At 37.1% G+C, this 20,574-nt stretch overlaps 1 long non-coding RNA gene across 3 annotated transcripts in view; it reads right to left on the bottom strand.

The window, feature by feature from the left end:
- The window catches only part of LOC110222929 (uncharacterized), a 69,399-nt gene that overhangs the window by 15,427 nt on the left and 33,398 nt on the right, over positions 1-20,574 (bottom strand). For 2 of the 3 annotated variants that reach the window (XR_013487514.1, XR_013487515.1), the window contains 2 exons: positions 10,090-10,149; positions 3,266-4,092 (listed from right to left, as the gene is read on the bottom strand). This is a non-coding gene — a long non-coding RNA (uncharacterized LOC110222929). Of the gene's footprint in view, positions 1-3,265; positions 4,093-10,089; positions 10,150-20,574 lie in introns of those variants that run through there. The other variant, XR_013487516.1, reaches the window with a different exon arrangement.

Below are 20,574 nucleotides of genomic sequence, written 5' to 3'. Positions count from 1 at the left end.
TCAGGGAAATTAATCTACCATGGACTTTAGACGATTTAGAAATCACCTATAGGACAAAACATATTGCAGTAAAAAGATTCCCCCGCCTCTAGACCTCAGTTCACATCCCGCCTCTAATGTCTATTACCTGTGTGACCATGGGAAGGTCACTTAACTTCCCTGAGTTGCCTCATCTATAAAATGAACATCTTAGTCTAGATGGCTTGTGAGGAGGTCACTTTTAGTTTTAGATATATAATGTTATTATCCTATTAATCAGTGAAGCAATTACTTACATTTTTACTAGGTACTAGTGAGACTGAGAGCAGGGCAGACACGAGAGAGAGTTTTAATGGGACATAAATAAACTAGACCAATCTGATTCAGCCTAGGTAGAAAATCTGAATCAACATATTTTAGGAGCCAAGTAGAGGAGTTCAGATGATTGGTGGTGGGGGTGGGGGAGTTGGAGAGGGCCAAGTGGGCAGGTATAACATGACTATTTAGAGGAGAAAAGATATATCCCAGAATTCAAAAAGGGAAATAGTCTATGGCTCATTTGCTCAAATAAAGAATATCTCTATCTATAAATAGTTAAGCTATATATATATTTAATACATATTAAGAAGGGTGCTATTCCCCTACAGAGAAAATAGAAGATATGTAATAAAATAATACTTGAACAGATAGTGGTTCTCAAGATAGAACACTTTTGATATGGCATTGGGCATTCATGCAAATCAAATATTTATTTCAGATTATTTTGGAGTGGAGGAGGCATATTAAAAGAGTGAATGATCATTTTCAAATAACCTTTCCTTTTCTTTTTTTTTCCCCATGCTTTCTCTTTCTCTCTTTTCTTCACTCCTACAATTTCAAATTAAGATTCTATGATGCTCAACAATCTACTCTTCCCTAACCTAAAACATTGTGGCTCCAAGAATTGTGCTGATTGGTCAAAGCTTCCTGGCTGTCACAAAGTGCCTTAGGTTGTCCACCTTTGTCACAGTAATTATATGGCTCTGCTGACCTGAGTGGGCATCATCACAAACATGATTTCATCTTTGCTTTGAGCTGAATAATCATCATGACAATTTCTTAACAAGGCATATTTCATACATTCTCTGGAAAAGAATGAATGGACTGTTGAATGGACTGTTGAGATCTGCAGAGAACCTATGTTGGGCCTTAAGGTGATTCATTTCACCCTGTGACCTTACCAGAAGTTCCTTTAAAAAAAAAATAAAAGGATTAATTTTCTATTTTGAATCCTTTCCTCTCTTTAAAACTTCATACAAATATCCTGCCACCATTTTGTGTGAGCTAAAAGCTGTGTCCCTATAGCAGCTGATGTGTGTATATCTGGGAATGACAGAATCATAGAATTATAGGGGAAAAGCAGGTCAATAGGGATCATTTGGCTGTCCTCTGAATTTCCAACAAGGACTATGCCTTAACAGAAGAGAAACAATTTCATCTTAAAAGACCTCTCCAAAGAGGTCCACACACTATGCTCCCCCTTTTATAATCCAGTCTACGGTTGAGTTTTTTGTCAGAATGGAAATATAATAAAAATTCCTTCACCTAAAGACTTTTCTTCAGTCTTCAGAAGCTTTGTTCAGGAATTTCCAACATGTCAGGGAAGGAGAAAAGATGCAAGCTTAATCTCCTAAACATTTCTAGGAAATAGGAAGCTCTATAGATTTTCAAATGGAAAATCTCATTTTCTATCATTTTGTCACACAGCCTACATGTTTCCTATCTTTTGTTTTGGTTTGTAGTATACCTTTCACTCAAAGCATACCGACTGAGTAGATATTTTGAATTAGAAAATCAGTCCTTTCACTCAAGGTGTACCAACTGAGTAGATATTTTGAATTAGAAAATCAGTCCCCTGGAAAAGCAGTTACAATATAATGGCAATAAAAGAACAAAGTATTCTCAGAGTCTTACCAAAATAGAGCTCAGAGTTATCCTTTGTCAGTTCAATATTTGAAAAATCATCTTCTTTGTTTGTGCTTTGGAACTGAACAATGGAAGGCCTGGTTAAGTAATAATTATTCAATTAAAAAAAACAAGGAGAGAGGTTATGGAATTGAACAAATCCGTGGTACAGAATGGATATTAAATTTATTTGTAATTTTAATTTTCAATGTACTTTTTATTTTCCCATTGCAGAACTAATAGCTTTTTCATAAAAGTACTCATTGACAAGAGCCAGAACATTGGCGCTAAATTGGGCCTGTGTATTGGTTATTTTCTTTGACATTTCATTCTCATGCATCTAAAATCCAATGCTATCAGCTTTTCTCCTAATGCTCTTCTGAACTTTCAAGGATATGAAAAAAAAACTAATTTATGTTGTGCTAAACATTTAAGGAGTAAAGATGAATCAATAGTTCAGTATGATTAAAGGAAAAAAGGAACATCAGTGAATTTGCTAAGAACAGGACCCTAAAGGGTCTCTAATATAATGGCGGTTACTGCACCATCAGGACCAATGTTGGCATATGGTTTTCCTGTCTTTTGAGAAATGGAAACATATGAAAGCATAAAGTTGTAGGTAGTGTGATCCAGAGTAAACAGTGTTGGTACTAGAATCAGAGGAACTGGCTTCATATTCTGCCTCTTCTACTTAATATGTGTATGCCCACATTTGCCCTTTCTGGGCCTACTCTCCTTATCTACAAAATGAAGAGTTGGACTAGATAAGCTCTAAGGGATCTTATCTTATTTGACTTCTGTTTTCAGAGATTTTACATTTTGAGAGATCTTACTGGGAAAACACTAGGGTTTTGTAGGATGTGTTCAAACAAAATTTATCAATAAAGTCTTTTGAAAGAAATGAAAAAGACCTTAAATAAATAGTATCTAATCTTTGAAAAATCAATTCTTCATTATGAATACCTCTAAAATTATCGACTATTAAAAAAGATCAAAATGAGAAAGATCAAGAAATGTTCTTTTTTTAGTGCAAAGAATGGGAAACTAAATAGATGCCTATCAATTGAAGAATGGCTAAGCAAATTCTAGTATATGATGAATAAAATAGAATATTATTGTGTTACAAATGATGAAACCGATAGTTTCAGAGAAAACTGGAGAGACGTGTATGAACTGATGTAGAGTGAAAGCAACATTTAAAAATAAAAACACAATGAGGGTGGGTGGGGAGGGAGGAAGGGAGAAAATTTGTAACCCAAAGTTTTAAAAACATATATTAAAAATAAAAAAATAAAACAAAATTTAAGAATTAAAAAAATTAAAAATAGAAACAACTTTGAAGCATTTGATTTTGCATTTACTCAATGCAATAACAACCATAATTCCAGAGGACCAAATATGGAGCATGACAGAGAAGTGATAGTCATGAGGTACAGAAAGAGACATACATTTTATATGTGGCTAATTTGGGGTTTTACCTTGCCTTGACTATGCAAATTTGTTACTGTGGTTTTATTTTTCTTTTTTATTGTTGTTCAAATGGGGGAAGAAACAGGAGATAGGAGGGGGAAAAAAAATAAATGCTTACTAATTGAAAAATAGTATTTTTTAAATATCAAGAAATATTCAAATGAGAATAAAGTGGGTAAGGTGATGATACTAGGCCTATACATAAAAAACATTTAAAAAAGAGAAAAAGGACCCACATGTCCAAAAATGTTTATAACAGCTCTTCCGGTAGTTGTTGGCTCAACTGGTGATGGCTCAGGATGTAGTGGATGACTTCAGCATCTTTGATATTTGACCACAGCATTTGTTCTTCATGGCCATAGAAGCAAATTGTTCTCATCTGACCATTCTTCCAGGGAAAGTCTTCATATATTATGGGTAGACAGCCTCCTAACTCACCAACATGTTTGAAGCCTGTCAGTTATCCGCAACCTGGTTTAGCCCATCTGCTGAGACTGTTTTACCAAAGTGTGGCCCCTGCACATGCTACAACTTCTTGGAATCACAGATAAGAGTTGGGTGACAGGTGGACACCAAAAGTGGATAAGCAGCCCTGAAAAGGGCTTGGCAAGCCCTCACACCAGAGGAGATGGTCCTCCTTGAACACCTTATGTACCCTTCTTCTTGTTAGTAGGAAAGTCCTGGATATTAAAGGGTTACCTATCAATTAAGGAATGGATAAATAAATTATGACAGCACTATTAAGCTGTAATACTATCAGGCTGTAAGAAATGATGAAAAGTATGGTTTCAGTGAAACCTTGAAAGATGCATTAACTGATTCAAAATGAAATGAGCAGAGACCAATTTGTACAATAACAGCAACACATTTATATAGCAAAGTAAACAATAAATAAAAATAACAACACTTTATGTAACAAAAAACAAGCAAATCTAAAAAACTCTTATCAACTCCATGATTAATCATGATTGGAGAGGAATGAGAATGAATCATGCTACTCATGCTGACAGAGAAGTGTTTCACTCAGGGTATAGATTGAAAGAAATAAAATTTAATTTTTAATAATAATAAAAAGATATAAGGTGGTACAGGGCACAAAGCTAAAAGACTAGAAATACTTCTTTCCTATCACCTAGAGATCATTTTTCTCTTACTTAGACCTGTAAATTTATCAATGTAGGGCTCTCCCAAGAAGGCATACTCTCAACCATGCAGATTAGAACCTTCTCTGTAACTTACAGTCTTAGAGAGTACTCTGGGGCACTGAAAGGTTAAGTAACTTCTTCAGGGTCATACAACCAATGTGGAGCAGAGACAAGACTTGATCCCAGATCTTCCTCACCCTGAGGCCAACTCTATGTCCACTCTTCTCTATATACTACATAAGAAAGGAAGGAATTTGAAACAAAGAAATGAGGTGCAAGGCAATGTCTTGAAGCTGCTCCAAATTGGCACTTTTATTTCTCTCCTCCTCATATCTATTTATTTGCATGAGAGACCAAAAAGAATTTCAAAGAATACCTGGAGGCAAAGGGGCGAAGAGGGGAAAGGATATGAACTCAAACATAGGCAGCCTTTGGTGGCCTGTTGGAAGGTTAGCCCATAGAATGATGCTGAATAAGTGAAGTTTAAAAATTTAGACATTAAACAGGAATGACAAGGACTTTCTAATTCTAAGTCAGATGAAGCTTCAGACAGAGACACTGCTCTTGATGATTAGGAAGTTGACGTTATTTTTTAAAAATAGATTTAATACTTAAAGACATTTGGGACAGGGGATGGGAGTGTGGCTATGGGTCAGGGATGCTTGGAAGATGCAAAACTCTTTTTTGAAGAAGATAATCCTATCAAAGCCAAGACTCTAAGGAGCAAAAGACTATCCTTATAGGGCAAGGAAAACAGCTAAGGTTTATCTCCTAATCTGATACCTGAAGATCCCACTTTTTTAAAAGAACTGAAGCTTCAGCCTCTGGCTTCCAAGCTAAAAGACAGAAGAGGTTACACATTAGCCAATGAAGTGAGAAGCTGGAAATAGGGAGAAACTCTACAACCTCATGCCTAGTAAACACATCTGATAGTGTTCAGCATCAACTATGGAATCAACAGAGTACTGCCAAACAGTGGCCAGACAGGATCAGCATGGAGTAACATGTTACGGAGAATATGACTTCTATCCAAATGCCTAGCCAAGACTACACACCACATTACCATGGGTGAGAAGGGAACAGTGTAATATCACCAGGACACGTTGCTGGTCCTCCTACATCCAAGGTCAACCATCTACATGTGTGCCCAGAACAAATGTATTTGCTGTCTTTGCTCCTTTCCAATGCATGTTCCTGGACACAGATGCTCTATACAGGTATATGCTTCAATATGTATGCCCCAACCACATCTTCTAAATGTATGTTTTTCCATGTGCTTCCTAGGGATGTCCACTCTTCCAAATGGTGATGTGTCTGTTTATGGAACAGCATGCACCAGTTTTATAGGGGCAATGTTTTACTTTTACTTTCTTACCATGATATATTATAAAATTCCTTGCTTTGGATTAATTGCATGCTCTGGCTGAATAGTAAAAGTATACACATCCAAAGAGGGCTTGTGCACTACAGTTTTTATACAAATGAAAACCCATAGGGTACCTTTAATCAGGGATGGCTTACATAGGACAGGAGTCGAAGGAACAAGAAAAGATCTCCCTGGTAAAACAAATTCAAGGATAAACTTGTATCTTGAAAATTATGAGATTGGGAGCTACTGACAAATCAGTATGTTTTTTAATTAAATGAATGATTGAAAATGATTTGACTCCTTCTTGATATGGTGACTGAGGGAACTACCTCTTATAAGAAACCCTCTGAAACTGGAATACAGAGATTTAAGAATACAAAGATGAAGAATCAGAATATTTGTCAAGGGAAATGATTATGGCATGAAAGCAGATTTCATTCAAAAAGAGTCAAGGTATGAATCAAGTCCTGAGGCTATGTGATATACAGAGAAGAGAGGAAACTGGTAGGAAAGACTCAGTTTGGAAATCACACCAATGCTAATGCTGGGAGAAAAGTTGTATCTGGATTGTGCTAAGAGGAAAATTACTTTCACAGGAGTTGGCAGGGGCAAGAAAGAAGGCAAGGAGAGAAAATTGTCTGCTTCCAAACAATGTTTGTAAGGAAAGATAGTTAATGTATGGAAAGCCTTTGCCTGTCTTCTGATGTTTCATTTCTATTTCAAAGAAAACATGTTCAATAAATTTTGATTTTTTTTTTCACTCAGCACAGTTAATCTAATCCAATTTCCTGGCTGTCTGATTCAGATCTCATTCAAAGTTTAGTAACAAAATATCATGAGAAATTTGAAAAGCTGACTTGAATTCAGTTCAAACATTCCAATGCAGAAGGCCCTGTGGTTATAAAGGTGGAAACCAACACTGTATACCACTCTCAATGAGCTTTCAGTCTAGATGGGGAGAAATGACACAAGGACATTATAACTACAAGTCAGAAAATGATTAAGTCTACAGAGAAAAGGGTAAAAAGAGTGGCATGGGAGATCCAAGAAGGAAGGAATCATTTATCATCATGAAATATTCTATCAGGGAAGGCTTCATGGAGGACCTGAAAAAGAAGGATTTCCTAGGAAGAGATGGATCCATTGATAATAGATCTAGCATGTAAAGAATTTCAAAGGCAGTGAGGAAATTGAGGCCCAGGAAAGTTCAGTGACTTGTCCAAAAGATTATATTTAGTGAGTAGTAAATGTCAGAAGCAGCAATTCTGAAGTGGGGAAAAGCCATCCTGCTCACAATGTTATCTCACCATGATTCATGTATTAATAGACTTAAGAACATTTTCACATTAATAGTCTTAACACAAACACTTTTAGTTGCAAAGGAGGTATAATGGGTCCTTACCATACACTGACATTAATATCAAGAGCAGAACTAAAAAAAAACAGTAGATGATTTTTTTAAAGATCAAACAGGAACCTGAGCATTACATCATCTGCCATGACCCTGTATGAATTACTTGAATCTGTGTCGACTCTAACCAAACCCACAGAGTACCTTGAACCCACTGCAGAGGACCTGCCTTGTAATTTGGGAAGGATATGCCTGGAGTGTTAAATACATATGGAGACTTAGAGATAATGTGGCATTGTAAAAAAAAAAATTGGATTAAGAGTTTGAGGACATGGGTTCCACAGGGGATAAATCCCACCTCTATCTCTTACTCTCTTTGTACTTTTTGGGCAAGTCTTTAACCTCTCTGAGCATCAATTTTCTCATCTATAAGACATTGGAGTTGGACTGGATGGCCTCCACTGACCTTCCCCGCTATAATACTATGATCTTGATATCACCTGACATAACTTGAAAGGAACTGAGGACCCAACAATTAAAATATTCACCTGAGAATCTATGCTCCTTACTGTGACCGACTTTTCACCAAAGCATACTATTTGGTAAGATCAAAAGGTTCATGGTAGCAATTAAAAGGGGAATTTGATTGGTGGTAAAAAACTATCCCAAATATCTCTACCAAGAAAACTAGCTTCATAAAAGGTACAGTAGAAGGAAGTTGGTTGAGAAAATACCACAATGTGATATTGAAAGAAATACTGGAAGAAAGACTGTGGATAAAAAAAGAGGCATAATAAGGTTGTTAAAATTATACATAAAGAACGAGAACTCAAGTATGGCTCAATTGAATCAACCCAAATGTAGCTAATTAACATTTTGGCTACCATAAGCTGCTTTTCTTTAAAGCAATTAATTGGAGCCCTGCAGGGCTTAATATGGTTGAAATAACCGGAGGAGCAGTATAACAAGCTGGTTATTTTCATCATTTAAATAACTGAATTGACTTGACCACAGGGGGATCCAACTGATGACTTGGTGATCAACATGCAGACTGTATAGTTTTCTGTAAAAACTCTGCTGAAATGAAGAGGCCTCCTCTGTTGTTCCTGAGAGGATGGAAATGAGTCCTTTGATAATAAAGACAAGTGAAGAAACTAGAATAATTTTGAGTGAAATTGATGATGGTGGGCAGAGAGTAAAAGGCCATTTTGTATTATTAGAAGTGCATGGAAAAGAAACACTGACCTATAATAATAACTCCTATTCACATAGGTTTCCAGGTGAATGAATGAATGAATGAAAATGAAAAAATGTTTATAAAGCACATATAAAGACACTGTGTTAAATGCTGGGGGGTGGGGGGCAGAATATAAGCAATCAACAGTCTTTGCCCTCAAGGAACTTATATTCTAACATGGGAAGACAGTACATATAGAGGAGTGGTACTCAGGGAGGGAGTGTTTTGGACAAGGAAATCAGACTGAATGGTATTAGACTCATAGTAGTATGTTTTATTATCCCCATCATATGGATGTTGAAACTGAGGCTTAGAGAATTTAAGTGACTTGTTGAAGATCACATAGATAAATATAGGAGCCCTCCTTTCATGATTTCAAGTCTAAGTGCTCTCCCCCTTTTTATATTTTCATAGTTATTCCTTTTGAAGTTTTTTTAACCTCTTGTTATTTCTGAGTATCCTTCCCTAATATTGAATCTTTCCTTTATAACAAAGAAAACTAGTTAAGCAAAACCAACTGATAAAGCAACCGTATGTTAAAGTACTCTTCACCTGTCATCTCCCATGCCTCAATGCGTCTTTCATCCTCCAAAACCAAAATTATCCATTATAATGCATCTGAGTTCATCTCAGGTACGGTTCTAATCATCCTCTATATTGTTCTCCTGGTTCTTCTTTCTTTGTTCTGCATCATTTCTTATAGTTCTTTCCACGTTTCTCTGAATTCCTCACATTCATCATTTCTTATAGCACAGTGATATTCCATTAAATTCCTACATTACTATACATTTAGCAATAATCCAATTGGTGGGCACCCATTTTATTTCCAGTTTGAGAATAGAGGGGATACAACAGTGCTCTTTCCCCACATTACAACTATGAAATATCCCCTATGATCCAGTAAGTCAGATACAGTTTTATAAAAAGAAACAACAATTGTATTTGCTGAATTCCTACATTTGTTTGTTGTTGTGGAATGTAAGAAGTTTACAAAACGTTGGGGGTGGTTAAAAATACTTAAACACAATGCAATTAAATAAAGTTTTAACAGGTTATATAATAAAGCACTAAATTGTGTAGCATAAATAAGTGGAATAGGAGTTTCAAGAAAGGAGAGGTGGCTCTTAGCCAAAGTAGCACCAAAGACCACAGAGGTGGTGAGACTTCAGTTTGGCTTTGATCACTGAAAAGGATTTTGAGAGATGGAGAAGAGAGGGATAGGGAGTAGGAGCATTTTAGAAAAGGGGGCTTTTGGAAGTTCAGTAAATGTAACTGATTTCAAAATAATCCAATAGCTACAGGAGTACAAAGTTAAATATAAGTCTTCCTGGAGAAGACAGAACAGAAAATTAATCAACTCAGAGATGACCTGGGAAATCATCCTTTTAAAATCCAACTTTGATGTCACTTCCTATCAGCTCACAGAAACAAGCCTATGCCAGGGGCAGCTAGGTGGTGCAGTAGATAGAGCACCTGCCCTGAAATCAGGAGGATCTGAGTTCAAATCCAGCCTCAGACCAAACAGTTGACCCTGGGCAAGTTGCTTAACCCCAATTGCCTACAAACAAACAAAAAACAAGCATATGCCACTCACCATGTGTTTGTCCCATGAGTTTCCATTTTCTCTTCCTTGATGTACCCTGATTTGGAAGTCCTAGAGAAAGAACAGGAAAATAAAAAGTTACTTCCAATCACAGATGGGACAGCTTCTGGATAGCTGTCCATCCTCCTGAGCCTCAGTCAATCAATCATCAGGAGGCAACTCCAATCAGTGAAGACCAATCAGATGGACTGCAGCAAGGCCCACACCCTTTAATCTCCAACCAAATTGATCAAGTGAACCTAAAGAGGACTGTGACTTAAGATCTGACTCCCTCTACTTCTCTCCCTCTGCCAATTTATCAGCTCACACCCTGTGGAACATGGAAGACCAAGACAGAAGATCTCTATCTAATGTCTCTGGATCACCTGAACAGGTCAACCTGGATAGGGAGTTCTTAATAGTGAAAACACTGAAACAATGTGATCTCAAGAAGAGAAAACTTAGATGTTAACTATCAAAATATCTATTAGAAGATTGGACCCAAAATTTAGTGAGAATATCAAAGAAGTTAGTAACTAGCAACTTCCACATGTTAAGTTGCTATACATTTTTAGTTGAAGACTGTCCTGGAGGAGTAAAGTATATCACAAGATGTCTCATGTGAATAATGTACACAACTTCCATATGTGTGATCCCAAACTCTATCCCATCTTGCCCTCAGCTATTCCCTCAAAATGGGCTGCCCATAGGATTTATAGCTTCATATCTGGAAGGGGGACTCAAAGGGCCTTCTAGCCCAAGCCCCTCATTTTTCAGAGGAGAAAACTGAGCCCCAGAGAGGTAGGTAAGTGAAGATGGTGAGATTCAAACCCACATTCTCTGACTCCAAATCCATTGCTCTTAACACTGCTACCATGCTACTTGGAATGGGTGTGAACCGAGCCACAGAAGGCATTCTTTCCCTTCTATTAAAGGCAGATAGATGATACATTGGATAGTATGCAGGGACTGGACTTGAGAAAACCTAACAGCCTCAGACACTTTCTAACTGTGTGACCCTGGACAAGTCACTTAACTGCTGCCTGCCTCAGTTTCCCCAATTATAAAATGACAGTGATAATAGCACCCACCTCTCAGGGTTGTTGTGCTGATCAAATGAGATGATATTTGTAAAACACTTAGCACAGTATCTGGCACTTATTAAGCACTTAAGACATGCTTGTTTCCTTCCTTCCTTCCTTCCTTCCTTCCTTCCTTCCTTCCTTCCCTGTAAAAAACTACAGAGAGCCACCCCAATCCTTGACAAACAACACAAAGGGGTAGAATCCACCTCACCAACTTTATATTTTCTAAGATGTATCATCATAGAGTATCCATTTGTTGAATCCCAAACTCAGCAGTACTTTAGGTAATTTGGCCCAATACTGTAAAACCATCCCTTACATGATTCTTCCTTACAGAAATGCCAACAATAATACTTCATAATTACTTGGCTGTTTTTCACATTTTTCAAAACCCACTATCTCAATTTGAGCTTTATAGCAGCCCTATGAAGTAGGGAGGACAGGTGTTATTATCTCCACTTGCCATATGCAGGCTGAGAGAAGAAGCATTAGACCATGGTTCTACAGAGAAGGGATAACAAACTGCCCATAGATATGGGCTCCACAGAGACCTGGATGAATATCTCACATTGTGAAGGTGGAAATGAACCACAGGCTAATAAAGCACAGGAATGACAGGCAGTAAGTTACTGGTGTTTTCTAGACTTCCCCATGCCCCACTACCCCACCATTCTGCCATGAATGAATGAAGAATAATGTGATTGTAAAACAGAATAAGAAAGACAGGATTTCCTGTCACAAAACAAATTGATGTGGACAAGGTGATCCTTGGGGGTCCTAGGTTCCCTTCCTCTAATTGCCTGTAACTGGACACAGCAATCTTCAGCTTAAGAGGAAGCCTAGGAGCATGTCCTACATATTTGTTTTCCCTTGGGTCTGGTTGAAGACTCTGTCTAGACTCCAAAAAGCAAGCAAAGCAAGAACTGGGCCTACAAGAGAACTGCCCAATGCTGAGATGGATGCCTACAAGCTCAGCTACCTGCTGCTTGTCTCAAATTTTGCTGTCTCTACTTAAAAGCATTCCTGCTTCTGAGGTCTTGGCCTCTGGTTCCACTTCATTACTTGAGGAAATTGAGGCACCAAAGAATTAAGTGACTTGACTCTAGTGTCATTATGCAGTAGCACCAGCACCAGGATGAGAATCTTGGATCTTCCTGGAGAAATAGAGAAACACCATTCCATTGTCCACAGTCTCCTGCCTTCCTTGAGAAGAGAAGAAATGCCATTCTATTGTTCTGGATCTCCTGCCTTTCTAGCAAAGTAGAGAAATTATATCCCAGCACTCACTAGTCTTTCTGCTAAGGGGAGAAAAGCCATTCCATCCTACCATCTCTTGACTAGTCTCCTGCCTTAAGAGGAGTTAAGAGGAAAAATGTCATTCCTTCATCTTCATTTGTCCCCTTACTTGAGCTTCCTAAGGTCCTGAGAGGATTCTGCCCCAAGATCTAATCCCTAGAGATGTTTATAAGCTATCTGAATTCATTCCTCAACAATTACCAAACTCCCACTTGATTGTACCCTTCCCATGTCAATTATTGTTAACCCTCAGATACCATCATTTCCTCAATGAATTTGGTCCCTGGCTCACAGTTTTCCTGTCCTTCCCAACTCATGTCCTTATATTAAAGGACTTCCACATATATATTCATATTCTTTCAAACACTCTAACCTCTAAGTTCCTCAACTTACTCATACCCTAAATCTTGCCATCACCTGAAAAGGCATCACTTCCATTTATATGAACTCTGAAATTCTTTATCCAATTATAATCTATTCTTCTACCTTTCCCTCTGCCTTTCAACACAAAACACTATCCTTATCCTCACTATGACCTCTAATCCCACAACCCCTCAGTTCTTTCTCAGGCAAAAACTACACTTTCTTCCCTTTCTCATTTTTACCATTTGATGAACCAGTTGAACTCTACATTGTCTTCTTCTCTCAAGACCCTTGCCACCAATCATGCCCTGCTAAGCCTAGTCTTCTTCATTCATACTGCCTTCATTCATACTGCCTTCATTCCTATTCATGTGTTGCTAAATGAAGCTAGAGAAAGTCACAAAACTATGACAACTGGGTCCACTACAAATTTATGATGCATAATCTCAACTGGGCCCTCACTGGGGCAAGGCAATCTTTTTACAACTCCCAAATTAAATCAACTATCCCACTCACCACAGCATTTCTACAAACCTTGTTATCTTGCCTCAAACCTCCTGTAGCACCCTCTCAGTTGAGAACCTTGTTCCACTGAATTTTCCCTGAAAAAATTGAGGCCATTTGCCAAAAGATTCCTCTTCTCCCCTCCTCCTCATCTCAGATCACCCAGATGCCACTATTGCTTTCTTTACCTCTGTCTCCTGAAGTAGTCCTTCTCCAGGCAAAGGAAAACTCCTCTACATGCAACTAATCCCATTTCCTCCCTTTTCTTCCAGCATATTGCCCTGACCCCTTATCTATACTGTGTCACTCATCTTGCCTTCTCTCCCTGTGCACCAACTATTTCCTTACCATCTATAAATATGCTCATTTCTCCCTCATCCTCAAAAACCAAAAAACAAAACACCTCACTGGATTTACTTACTTATCCCCTGCAATCATCTCATATCTCTCTCCTCCCTTTTGTGCCTAAACTCCTTGAGAAGGCTGTCTAAACGAATGTTTTCACTTCCTTTCTCCTCTCACTCTCTTCTCAACTCTTTTCCTGCCCCATAATTCAGCTGATGATCTCTTAGTTGCCAGACTGAATAGCCTTTTTTCCATCTTCATCCTTCTTGGCCTCTTTGCAGCCTTTGACACAATCACTCTTCTTGATATTCTCTTATCTAGGTTTCCAGAACATTTTTTTATCCTAGTTCTAGTATCCTACCTACCAGTCTTACCACTTCAATCTCCTTTGCTTTCCTCTTCATCTACTTCATGCTCCCTCAAGGCTCTGCCCTGTGGGTCTTCTTGTTTTCTCCCTCTACACTATTTGAGTATTTGACCTCATCAGCATTCAATTATCATCTTTATGCAAATGATTCTTGGATCAACTTATCCAGGCCCTACCTCTCTCCTAACCACAAACTTACATTTCCACTGGCCTTTTGGACATCACCAATTGGATATTCTGTAGACATCTTAAACTCAACATGTCCAAAAAAGAGCCATTATCTTCCACCAAAAACCTTCCTAACTTCCCTATTATTGTTAAGGGCACCACCACCTCTCAGGCATCCAGACTAACAAAGTAGGTATCTCCCTTGACTTCTCTCTCTTTCATCTTCCATACGCAGTCTTTTGCCAAGTCTTGTCAATTTGACCTTTGTAATCTCCCTTCATTTCTCTGACAACTGATATCACTACCACTCTAGCGCAGGCCTTCATCATATCATACCAGGACTATTGCAATGGCCGGTAAGTTGTTCTACTTGATTCAAGTCTTTTTTCATTCCTGTCCATCTTACATCAATCTTCCTAAAGTGCAAATCTGACCATGTCACCCTCCTATACAATTAACTCCAGTATCAGTTACAAAATCTCATGTCCGATATTCAAAGTCTTTCACAATCTAGTGCCTTCCTTCCTTTCTACTCTTCTTGTACCTTGATGCCCATCCTACATACTCTCAGATTCAGTGACTCTGGCTTCTGCACTGCTTCTTTCAAGATATTCTATCTCCAAACTCTCTGTATTTTTACTAGCTATACCTCATGCCTAGTATTCTCTCCCTCTTTATCTTTGTTTCCTGGTTTTTCTGGCTTCCTTCAAGTCTCAGCTAAAATCTCCCCTTTTGTGAGGAGCCTTTCTTGACACCCCCCCCTTAATGTTAGTGCCTTCCTTCTGTGATTATCTTCAATTTATCCTGTATGTATCCTATTTATATATAGTTGTTTTCATATCGTCTCTCCCATTAAATTGTGAACTACTTGAAAGCAGAGATTTTTTTTTGCCTTTCTTTGTATATCCAGTATTTAGTACAGTGCCTGGCACATAGTAGGTACTTAATAAATGACTGAGCGGTCTAATCCAATACAGAATTAAATTACAATATAAAAGAAATGAACAGGCTATGCTAAGCCCAGCTCAAGTGTACATCAGAGGTCTCATCCATGCTGTGAACCCAATGATTACTTGTAGAAGTGAATGAGACTCATAACTCATTTTAAAAACTACATAAATTACAGCTGAATAAATGTGACTAATATGTTTATTCACAATAAAAAAAAATCATTCCCAGTCTTTCCTTTGGGTTTATTCAGATTTTAATTACTGCTGTTAGCGTATATGACTTTATTCTTAAAACAGTTTGACAAAGTTTATTGAATTGCTTATTATAAGACATCTGTGTTCCTTTTGGATTATTTATTATTCCAAGTGCTATTCATGATTATTTAATTATGGATGTTTGTCTAAGTCTCCATGTCACTATTTAAGCAGAAAAATTCTGTATTAAGCGATGCAGTAAGGAACAGCATGGCCAGATATACAAAACGAGCAGATTTATGGCTACATAGTACTATGTTTTTCTTTGGCTGGAAGACAACATTAGTACTAGTATTTTCATGTTTGTAGATACCTTTTTTTGTCCACATTTGTGATTTCATTAGTCCAAACTAGAAATTTGGAAAGGTTAGAAATAATTCTTTAAAAATTGCTTTTGCTAGTACAAATTGGAAATTCTACCATATCCTTACGCTCTTACCATAGTATTGCTTCAGAGTTAGAGGAGAAAGACAGAGAAATTAAGTGATTTGTCTATGCTTAAATTGCTAGTCTATCTCAAAGAAAGCACTTGAACACAGGTCTTCCTGGCTCGATCAGTCAACAAGCCTTTCACAGAATTATAGATTTAGAATTGGGAGTGACCTTAAAGGTCATCAAGTCCAGCCCCTTTATTTTACAGATGAGGAAACTGAGGCCCATAGAGGTTAAATGACTTGACCAAAGTCATACAGTGAGTTTCTGAGGCAGTATTTGAATCCAGGTCTTAATAATTCCACATCTAGCATTCTGTCCTCTATACCACGTCCTATGTCAGTAACTGTGTAAGGTGCTGGAGAATCAAACACAAAAGTGAGAGTACCTGTCCTCAAGGAACTTATATTCAACTAGGGAGATACAATATGTTTACAGATACATAAATAAATATATTATACATATAATACATATAATAAATAAATTATACATATAAATATATAAATACTATAAATATAAATAAATATATAAATATACATATTTATATATTGTACATACTTATACATGTATACAAATATACATATTATACATATTTACAAATATATAAATACTGCATACTTACAACATTACAAATGGGAATGGGGAGCAGAACTAACAAAAAGGGAAATCAGGAAAGGTATTTTGAAGGAGGTGAGGCTTCAACTGAGCCTTGAGAAGAGGTAGGAAAAGAGTTAGGATAAGTGGAGGTCTAGAGGGAAAGAGAATGAATTGTTTTGGTTACGTGGAGTTCGAGTTGCCTTTGGGTCATTCGGGTGGAAATGTCAAGCAAGAAATCTCTGACCCCAGATCTGGCTTCCTAACAATTAGGTCATAGTGCCTCTCAACATAACATACAGTCAATCCTCAACTTTTACAAGGGTAACATTCCTAGAAACAGTGAGAAGGTAAAAATGTTGATAACATTGAATCTATGAGAAATAGGAGATTGGGTTTACATAACCACCAGAAACTATAATCTTTCATGAGAAATTGCTAAAAATACATTTTTCTGCATGTAACTCTATAATAAAACATTAATTCTGCTAACGTGTACTTTTCCTAACACAGTAGCCATGAAATGACCCATAAAATGCAGTATACAAAATAAAATTGGTAACAAGCAAAACATTTTTCTCTCTAATAATTTCCTAGAATTCTGTGGTCTTTTGTGCTAAGATCTCAATAACAAAAATTATTTCAGACAATATTCACTTTTCATAGCACGTGAAATCTACAATACCATAAATACTATACAGCAAATAAAATTCTTAAAACTAAAAAATTTTTTTAACCTGAATCTTACCTTCCACTGTGTCAGATGCCAGTATGGGGGCATTCTACTGCATACTATATTGCTATAAACCTCTCTACCTTGGCCACCCTCTGAAAACCAAGGGACAGGTTACTGAGACTTTAGTTAATGCTGTCAGAAGACACCAATACTTGATTCTCAACATTACCTTCGACCCTTTGTCCCTCACAGATGGTGGATGGCATTGGAGATCATCATGAAGAATATACCAGCTTGAAGTAGTCCATCTGTGAAGTCTGTTTTCCTGAGCTGTTTGAGATCCTTAAGGAACTCAGAGTATGGGAGTTTATCAGAGGCAAGTTGAGATTTAACAAGGCTTCTACGGAGGATGAAATTAGTAGCTGGTTGAGTATGCCAAGCCACCCTTCAACCTTGGAAATTGTGAGTGGCACAATCTTGGGAGCTCGTTCATCATCAGTACGATACCAACCCGTCCAAAAACTTGCATGCATTGTGCCTCTTATTTTTTTCTCTACTGTGCATAGTTGTGTAGCAAAAGTGAAAATGAGACTACGAATAAAATCACACAAATGCTTGAAGTTGGGAAAGTTGTTTCATTTTTAAAAAATATATATTATTTTTTCCCAAGTACATGTTAAAACTATTCTTTAATATTTTTTCAGTTTTGACTTCCAAATTCTATCCTTCCCCCCCCCCTCCCTGAGATGGTAAGCAATCTGATTATAGGTTATACCTGTGCAATGATGTAAAACATTTCCATATTAGTTATTTGGTATAAGAACACTTGAATAAAAAAAAAAAAGAAAGTGAAAAATAGCATGCTTCAGTCTGTATCCAAACAATATCAAATCTTTCTCTGGATAGTGTGCTTCAAAATTAGTTCATTGGAATTATCTTGGATCATTGTATTGCTTAAAATAGCTAAGTCATTCACAGGTCTTCATCATTCAGTATTGCCGTTACTGCGTATAGCAGCTCTCGTGGTTTTGTTCACTTCACTATGCATCAGTTCATCTAAGTCTTTCAAGGTTTTTCTGAAATCATCCTGCTTGTCATTTCTTATAGCACAAAAATATTCATCACAATCTTATGCCACAGCTTGTTCAGCTAAGCTGAAGTTAGGAAAGTTAAACATGCAAATATTGAGAATTGACTGTATAATGTATGCACACAAATAATGGTGGGGAAAAATGTGACAAATAACCCATTCCATATTGCATAAATCAGGTCAATAAAGGATGGGGCTTCCTTGTTTTGCATCAGAAAATGCTTTTGTAGTCTGCCAGACCCAGCTTCTACTTAGGCCAATAGGAATCAGTAGGGAATATAATTTGAGAGGCTAAATTAAATTCTACTGATAAGAATCCATTCATTTTGATTTACAACCTTTTCTAAATCAAAAAAAAAATTTACTGGTGTTAGCACAGTAACTGTAAGGTCTTCTCACGTTAGCGTGAATTAAACAGATCTTGCTGCTGGGAGTATAGGAACAGAAGCTCTAATAGAAGTTATGAGAACATGTAGGGTAGCTTGCTTCACTTAGCAGGCCTTAAAATAGATCTGCCGTCACATGTAGGAAGAACAAAGTCACTAGGCACTTAGTATTGCGGAAGAGGGATCTAGAAGGAAAAAGAGGGATTCAAAAAGGGTGATGAGATGGCAACTAAGATAAATGTTGTGGACTTCACCACTGTGCTGAGAGCTTTTAATATGAAAGGTAAAATTGGAGTGTAAGAGGGAACATAACTTCTACTCTATCATTTCAAAAGACTATAAGCTTCTTGAGGACAGGGACTATTTTTTTTAAAAAGATTTTTATTATCACTAGCTAGCATAGTACATTGTATATTGTAGATAATTAATGAATATATACTGAATTAAATTGAACTTGAAACTAAGCAACCATTTCTGATAAAAGCATAGCATATGATTTGAAATAGTGTCTCAGTGAGTTCTGAGTAATGATTCTGTGGCCTGCCCCATTGCCAACTACCCCTTTAGAATACTATTAAACAATCCAAACTTGGAATCTGACTTTCCTCAAATCATCCCAACTTCGAGCTGATATTTATTAAGATAATCTTAAATTTAAAATTTAATCTTGACAATTATATTCTAAAGTATTTCACTGGAGGTCTACAAGCAAAGGTTGCAATGACCACTTGTTAGGTACATTCTTGTGACTTATTAGGTACATTGTTGTAAGGATTCTTTTCGGGTTACACTAGATGACAGCTGAGTTTCCTCCAACTCTCAGATTCTGTAAGCTATGCCATTTTAAGAGAATTTATTAGGCTATTTGTATCTCAATAGTAGGAGCACAAATTTAGAGCTTAAAGGGATCTTGGAGGTAATCTACTTTATTTTGATTTTTTTAACAGATAAGGAAACTGAGGCCCAGGGAGGTTAAATGATTCACCCAAGATTATACATGGTGGAAGTGGCAGAGGTAGGATCTTAATTAAAGTCTTCTGACTCTAGGTTCAGAGCTTTTTCCACTAAGCTACCCTACCTCCTCACTGTGCCACAAATAATCAACTCCTCTTGACAGATGAACAGATTGAAACAAATGGCTAATAACAAGTTTATCTCCTTGAAAGTTAAGTACCCAGCTTACATAGACAGACAGTTCATCCCTTTGCCATGTGAATTTGGGGAATGAGAGAATGATCTATGTGCTAAAGGAAAGGTTGGGGGAGAGGAGAGGAGGAAATACTTTTTTAATATGATCTGGTCTTAATGCACTCCCATCAATCCTGCATTCCTCAACATGCACAGACAGAATAACAGAGCAGCAATCTACCAGATCTCATTGGCAAGTCTCTCTTATTTTCTTGTTTTTCTCTTATTTTCACAATCAAGTACAGACTTAATTGTCACATAATTCCTATAAAGACACAAGCACAGTAGCAAATCCCTGTAGAGCAAACTGACCTATTTCAGTTTCCCAATAACCAACAGCATTTATTATTTATCAGAACCTGTTTGCTCTTTCTATACTTAGACACTGCTCTTTGCAGTAAAGTGGGGAGGGAAATGACTAATAGACCATTTAGTGAGAGAGTTTCTTAATCCTGTCACCAGCATAAACACACACACACACACACACACACACACACACACACACACACATATACATACACATGAAAGTTACTACTTCTAAACACTTCTTCCCTGACCTTTCCAATGTGAAGCTCAGACTGAGTAACCACTAAAGTAACACAGAAATAAAGCACATCCCAAGAGATTCCAACACTTAATTAAGTGCCAAAATTTAATTTATTTTCAGATTTTTTTCAAGAAAAGCAGTTAAAAGTTCAAAGTCATCATGGGTAAAAAGGCATGTCATATATTTTTTCTAAAGAAAAAAATCAGTAAAAATAAAATTGAGGGGATATACTAAAACTAATAATACAGTAT

This window comes from Phascolarctos cinereus, unplaced genomic scaffold (genome assembly GCF_003287225.1).
Source record: "Phascolarctos cinereus isolate Bilbo 61053 unplaced genomic scaffold, phaCin_HiC Scaffold_5;HRSCAF=322, whole genome shotgun sequence".
NCBI lineage: Eukaryota > Metazoa > Chordata > Mammalia > Diprotodontia > Phascolarctidae > Phascolarctos > Phascolarctos cinereus.
This window is presented reverse-complemented; position numbering and strand designations above follow the sequence as displayed.